This window comes from Onychomys torridus, chromosome 18 (genome assembly GCF_903995425.1).
Source record: "Onychomys torridus chromosome 18, mOncTor1.1, whole genome shotgun sequence".
In the NCBI taxonomy this organism is placed as follows: domain Eukaryota; kingdom Metazoa; phylum Chordata; class Mammalia; order Rodentia; family Cricetidae; genus Onychomys; species Onychomys torridus.
The window spans coordinates 48,773,634-48,779,551 of NC_050460.1; the positions used below are offsets into that span (position 1 = coordinate 48,773,634).

Consider the following 5,918-nt stretch of genomic DNA (forward strand, 5'->3'; position numbering starts at 1 on the left):
TCCTTCAGGTTCCTGCTTCACAGAAGAAACTTCCAGACATTCTTCACAGAAGAAACTGCCAGAGAGAAAAGTGACTCAGAGACTCTAGGCCTGTAGGCTGAAGATGGATGACCCAACTTTACAGAGGAACTTTGGATGACTGTCCAGACTGCCAGCTGTCTCTGTCATTCTAGATTTTTGAAAGTTGCTTACGATGCATTTCCTGTTTGCTTAGGTAATATTATATCCTTCTGGGATCTTTGGTGTAGTTGAAGACTAGATAGTTATAATTTTCCTTGGTTATGATAAAAAATAAGTTAGATATGAAACTTTAGACTCACAAATATAGGATAGATAGAATATTTTCTTTAATTTTGCCAAATACAAATAGACTAGATATTATAACTGTAATTCTTGCTTGATAACTGTTTTGTTTTATGTAACTTTAATAGGTCAAAGATAAAACCTTCCTTTTGTTTAGACAGAAAAGGGGAAGTGATGGGGGAATGTCTTTCTGTATGTGAAATTATGCTGCTCTGATTGATTGATTAGTAAAGCCGTTTGGCCTATGGCAAAGTAGCTTAAAGGCAGATGGGAAATTCAAAGAGAGAGACGGGAAGAAGGCAAGGGAAAGGCCATCCAGCCACCCAAGGAGCAACATGTAATGGGACGCAGGTAAAGCCACGGAACATGTGGCGATACTTAGATTAATAGTTACGGGCTAATTTAAGATATAAGAGCTAGCAAAAAGCTTAAGCCATGGCCATGCAGTTATAATTTTTTTTAAAAATCCAGCTGTAAGGCATTTTCTTAATTAGTGATTGAGGGCCCAGCCCTCTGTGGGTGGTGCCATCCCTGGGCTGATGGTTCTGGGTTCTATAAGAAAGCAGGCTGAGCAAGCCATGAGGGAGCAAGCTGGTAAGCAGCACTCCTCGATGGCCTCTGCATCAGCTCCCACCTCCAGGTTCCTGCTTTGTTTGAGTTCCTGTCCTGGCTTCTTCCAGTGATGAACAGTGATGTGGAAAGGGATGCCAAATCAACCCTTTCCTCCCTGGTCTGCCTTTCATCATGGTGTTTCCTCACAGCAATAGGAACCCTAACTGAGACAGTGTTTTAACACAAGCAACAGAAAAGTGACTGATACACTGTTCGGTGTCTGCGATGCTCTTCCCTCCCAGGCTGTACCTGACTCTTAACTCTTCCATCAAATCTCTGCATGAGAAGCCCTCCCGCATGGAACTCCTCCCAAGTCTCCCATAGAATTAAGTCCTAAAGCACATAAAGACATGGTAGTACACTCCTTTAATCCCAGCACTCAGGAGGCAGAGGCAGACAGATCTCTGAGTTCTAGGCCAGCCTGGTCTACAAAGCTAGTTCCAGGACTGCTAAGGCTGTACAAAGAAACCCTGTCTCAAAAAACCAACAAAGAAAGAAAAAGAGGGAGGAATGGAGGGAGGGAGGGAAGAGGGGAGGGAGGGGAGGAGGAAGAGAGACAGAGAAAGAGAGAGAGAGAGAGAGAGAGAGAGAGAGAGAGAGAGAGAGAGAGATTCTACTACTGTGAAGAGATACCATGACCACAGCAACTCTTATGAAGGAAAACATTTAATTGGGGCTAGCTTACAGTTTCAGAGGTTTATTCCATTATCATCATGGCAGTGTGCAGGCAGACATGGTGCTGGAGAAGAAAGCAAGAGTTCTACACCCAGATCAGCAGGCAGCAGGAAGAGAGAGTGATATTAGACCTGGCTTGAGCATCTGAAACCTCAAAGCCCACTCCCAGTGACACACTTTCTTCAACAAGGCCACACCTAACCCAACAAAGCCAGAAGTCCTAATCCTTTCGAATAATGCCACCCCCTATGCACCTACGGGGGGTCATTTTTATTCAAACCACCAAGAGGAGAGAGACAGAGACAGAGACAGAGAGAGAGAGAGAGAGAGAGACAGAAAGAGAGAGGAAGGGAGGGAGGGAGGGAGGAAGGAAGGGAGGAAGGAAGGAAGGAAGGAAGGAAGGAAGGAAGGAAGGAAGGAAGGAAGAAGTTACATGTACAGCAGATTGTAGCATGAGTGCCATAGGCTATTGAAACTAAAAAATAAGTGCGATGGCTTAAAGAACATGACAGAGGGCTGGAAAGATGGCTCAGAGGTTAAGAGCACTATCTGTTCTTCCAGGGGTCCCGAGTTCAATTCCCAGCAACCACACAGTGGCTCACAACCATCTAGAATGAGATCTGGTACACAAAACTCCTTAGTCCATTTACTTTATTGTTCTGAGTCGGTTCTCTCTCTACACAGCTTCTATTCTGCTCTCACACTTAGCTCCTTTCGTGCCTGGTTTCTTTCTACATTCATCTGCTGTCTCCTCTAAGTTCTATCCTAATTCTCTCATATTAGTTCTGTTGTTGGGTCCAGGGTCATGCAATAATGGGGGACAGACAACAAACTTCTATTGGACAAGAAGCAAACTTTATTCCAGAAAAATAAAAATAATTAAAATAAAACACTGCAGGCACAAAAGCTTATTAGGAGGCTGGAGAGATGGCTCAGAGGTTAAGAGCACTGACTGCTCTTCCAAAAGTCCTGAGCTCAATTCCCGGCAACCACATGGTGGCTCCCAACCATCTGTAATGAGATCTGGTGCCCTCTTCTGTACATAATAAATAAATAAATAATCTTTAAAAATATTTTTTTAAAAAGCTTATCAGCTAGCTGACACCACAGCCAATGTTGGAATTCTGGGGCTGTGGCAATGGAGGTGGTTACTGCCCCCCTTTTATATAGTATCAGACACAAGGTGCATGCTAAGAGTCATGTAGAAACAACTATTAAAAGTTAACTTTGGTCCAGGCAGTTGCTGGCTATAAGGAACAAAGGGGTTAAAGATTAACCCCTGACTATTGACAGAGGAGCTGGCTGTAAGCAGACAGCCATTGTTAGCAGTTAATCTTTAGAGCTGATGACTGTCAGCTTTTATCTCTCAAGCTTCTAATTTTATATTTTCATATTCCTGGACCCTTCATTGCCTCATCTATGTTCTCATCCATCTAGTTCTTTCCATCTTAGCTCCTCTCCCATCTCCTTTCTCATCTTGTTCTTCCCCATCTGGCTCTTCCTCATCTTCCATCTCGTTCCTCTAGTACTCTCTTCTAGCCCTTCAATCTAGTCCTTCCCCATCTCAGTCCGTTCCTCTCCAGTTCTTACCCATCTAGTTCTTCCATTCTCTTTTTCCCTCTCTCTTTTCTCCTCTCAGCCTCCTTATTCTCTCAGTTCTCCCCAAGTCTCTCAGAAATCCAGTTATAAACCCAAGCAATAGCAATCCTCTGGCCAAGCAAGATCACTAGGCTTGAATTCTTAAGGGGTCACAAAGGCAGGTAAGAATTTTCCTCAGTGACCACCAGGCTTTCTTTTACAACCCAAAGGGGAGTGGTAAAGAGGAGGTCAAGAGAGAGCTAAGGATCAGTTAGTAGATCAAGAAGGGGATCTATGTGCTCAGTCTACATTCCTGGAAATAGTTAGGTAAGAAGTTAGGAGTCTATAATGTTAGTAATAGAAAAAGAGGGTCTCAGATAGCACAAGAAATAGAGATATCCGCCTGACCTAGGGAACAGGCATTTCCCACAAGGGTGTTTACCTTAGTTCAGGAGATCGGTTGGCCTTAGATGCTTGATGGGTATTTTAGATAAATACACTGTTAGAAGTTGTTGGAAGCACACATAGCATTACAAGAAAATCACTGAAGGAACCAGCTAATATATATATAAGCTAAAATATCACCAAGACTTCTTAAGTCATGGCTTGACCTTCGGAGAAGACCTTGACTATTCCAAGTAGTAGCTTTTGTGATAGTAGCTGGGTTCCATTATGTTTTCCTGTGGCTTGCATCACTCAGCACCTAATGCCAATAACTCAGTCCTTCCAGGAACTCCACTTCATGAATGAGGAGGCAGGGCACGGAGAAGTTTACTTCTGGGCTCTCTCTTTCCACAGAAAAACAATCTTAACATGGCAGGACTTGGAAGTGGCGTGGCTGAGATTTGAACCTAGGCTGGCTGACTTCAGGGGCCTGCCCTGAACTGAAAGACCATGCTGCTTCTCAAGGTTGAGCAATAGCCTAGAAAGAGAATGGGTATGGGCAGGCAAGATGGTGTAAGGATTATGTCCTTAATTAGCCACGAGCGCCGCCGCTTAACCAACAGGTGACGCTGCTGATAAACGTGACTGCAACACATGCTGACTCCGTGAATGAGATCCCTGTAACCCACATAAATGCATAAGGAGAGAATCAACTCCATGAGGTTATCCTGACTTCCGCATGCTGGCCACACACACAATAATAACAATAAGAATAAGGGGCCCAGCTGTTTCGTCCTTACCTAGTCTGCGGTTATGGCGTCGCTCACCGTGAAGGCCTATCTTCTGGGCAAGGAGGAGATCCACCGCTTCAGCTTCTGCTTTAGCCCGGAGCCCGAGGCGGATGCCGAGGGTGGCCATGCTGTTCCCCACGCTGAGGCCCGGCAGCTTCCAGGCGCACTACCGCGATGAGGATGGGGACCTGGTTGCCTTTTCCAGTGATGAGGAGCTGACAGTGGCCATGCCCTATGTGAAAGATGACATCTTCCGCATCTACATTAAAGAGAAGAAGGAGTGCCGGCGGGGCCATGTGCTCAGGAGGCATCCCGAAGATTGGTGCACCCCAATGTGATTTGTGATGGTTGCAATGGGCCTGTGGTGGGAACTCGCTGCAAGTGCACCGTGTGCCCAGACCCTGACCTGTGCAGTGTCTGCGAGGGCAAGGGCCTACACAGGGAACACCACAAGCTCAAGTTCCCCAACACTTTTGGCCAAATATCGGAGAGCATCTCTCATGGCCGCTGGCTCCCGAAGCTGAAACATGGACATGTTGGCTGGCCTGGCTGAGAGATGGATCCACCGGGGAACTGGAGCCCATGTCCTCCTCCAGCAGGGGATGCTCGCCCTTGCCCCACAGCTGAGTCAGCTTCTGGTCTGTCAGAAGATCCCAGTGTCAATTTCCTGAAGAACGTGGGAGGAGAGTGTGGCAGCTGCCCTCAGCCCTCTAGGCACTGAGGTTGACATTGATGTGGAACATGGAGGGAAGAGAAGCCGCCTGACGCCTGCCTCCCCAGAAAGTTGTAGCACGGGCGCAGAAGTAGCTGCTCTTCAGAAGTCAGCAAACCTGACGGGGCAGGCCAGAGCCCCTCACAGTCTCTGACAGAGCAAATGAAGAAGATCGCCTTGGAGTCAGGGGGACAGCCAGAGGAACAGATGGAGTCTGATCACTGCTCAGGAGGAGATGACGACTGGACACATCTATCCTCCAAAGAAGTGGACCCGTCCACAGGGGAGCTCCAGTCTCTACAGATGTCGGAGTCAGAAGGGCCAAGCTCTCTAGACCCCTCACAGGAAGGACCCACAGGGCTGAAGGAAGCTGCCCTGCACCCACGTCTCCCACCAGAGGCCGATCCCCGGCTGACTGAGTTGCTCTCCCAGATGCTGTCCATGGGCTTCTCTAATGAAGGTGGCTGGCTCACCAGGCTCCTCCAGACCAAGAATTATGACATCGGAGCTGCTCTGGACACAATTCAGTATTCAAAGCACCCTCCGCCGTTGTGATGGTGCTTTTGCCCAGGCCCTGAGACCCACCCCCTTTGTCTTGTAGTTGCATCAAGCAGAGCAGCAGGGCCTCCAGAAGGCCAGTTTCTTGGCATTCTTCCAGAATCTGCAGGTGGGAGTATGTGAAGTCTTTTAGGGCAGGAGGAGAGTGATATGAGGGGAGAGTTCCAAGAGTGCGCGTGCTGAGCCTGAGAACAGAACCAGGTACTTGTGGCTGAGCTTCCTCTGCCTTCCCTAGGCCTGGGCTTTGCCAGGGAGCTGCAGAGGCACGCTGCGCTCGCTCCTGCAGCCGTATTGCACCAGCAGTC

The 5,918-nt window shown here is 47.6% G+C and overlaps 1 pseudogene; it reads left to right on the top strand.

The window, feature by feature from the left end:
• Positions 1-4,339: 4,339 nt before the first annotated feature.
• Positions 4,340-5,610, top strand: LOC118569967 (annotated as a pseudogene).
• The last annotated feature ends 308 nt before the right edge of the window (positions 5,611-5,918 follow it).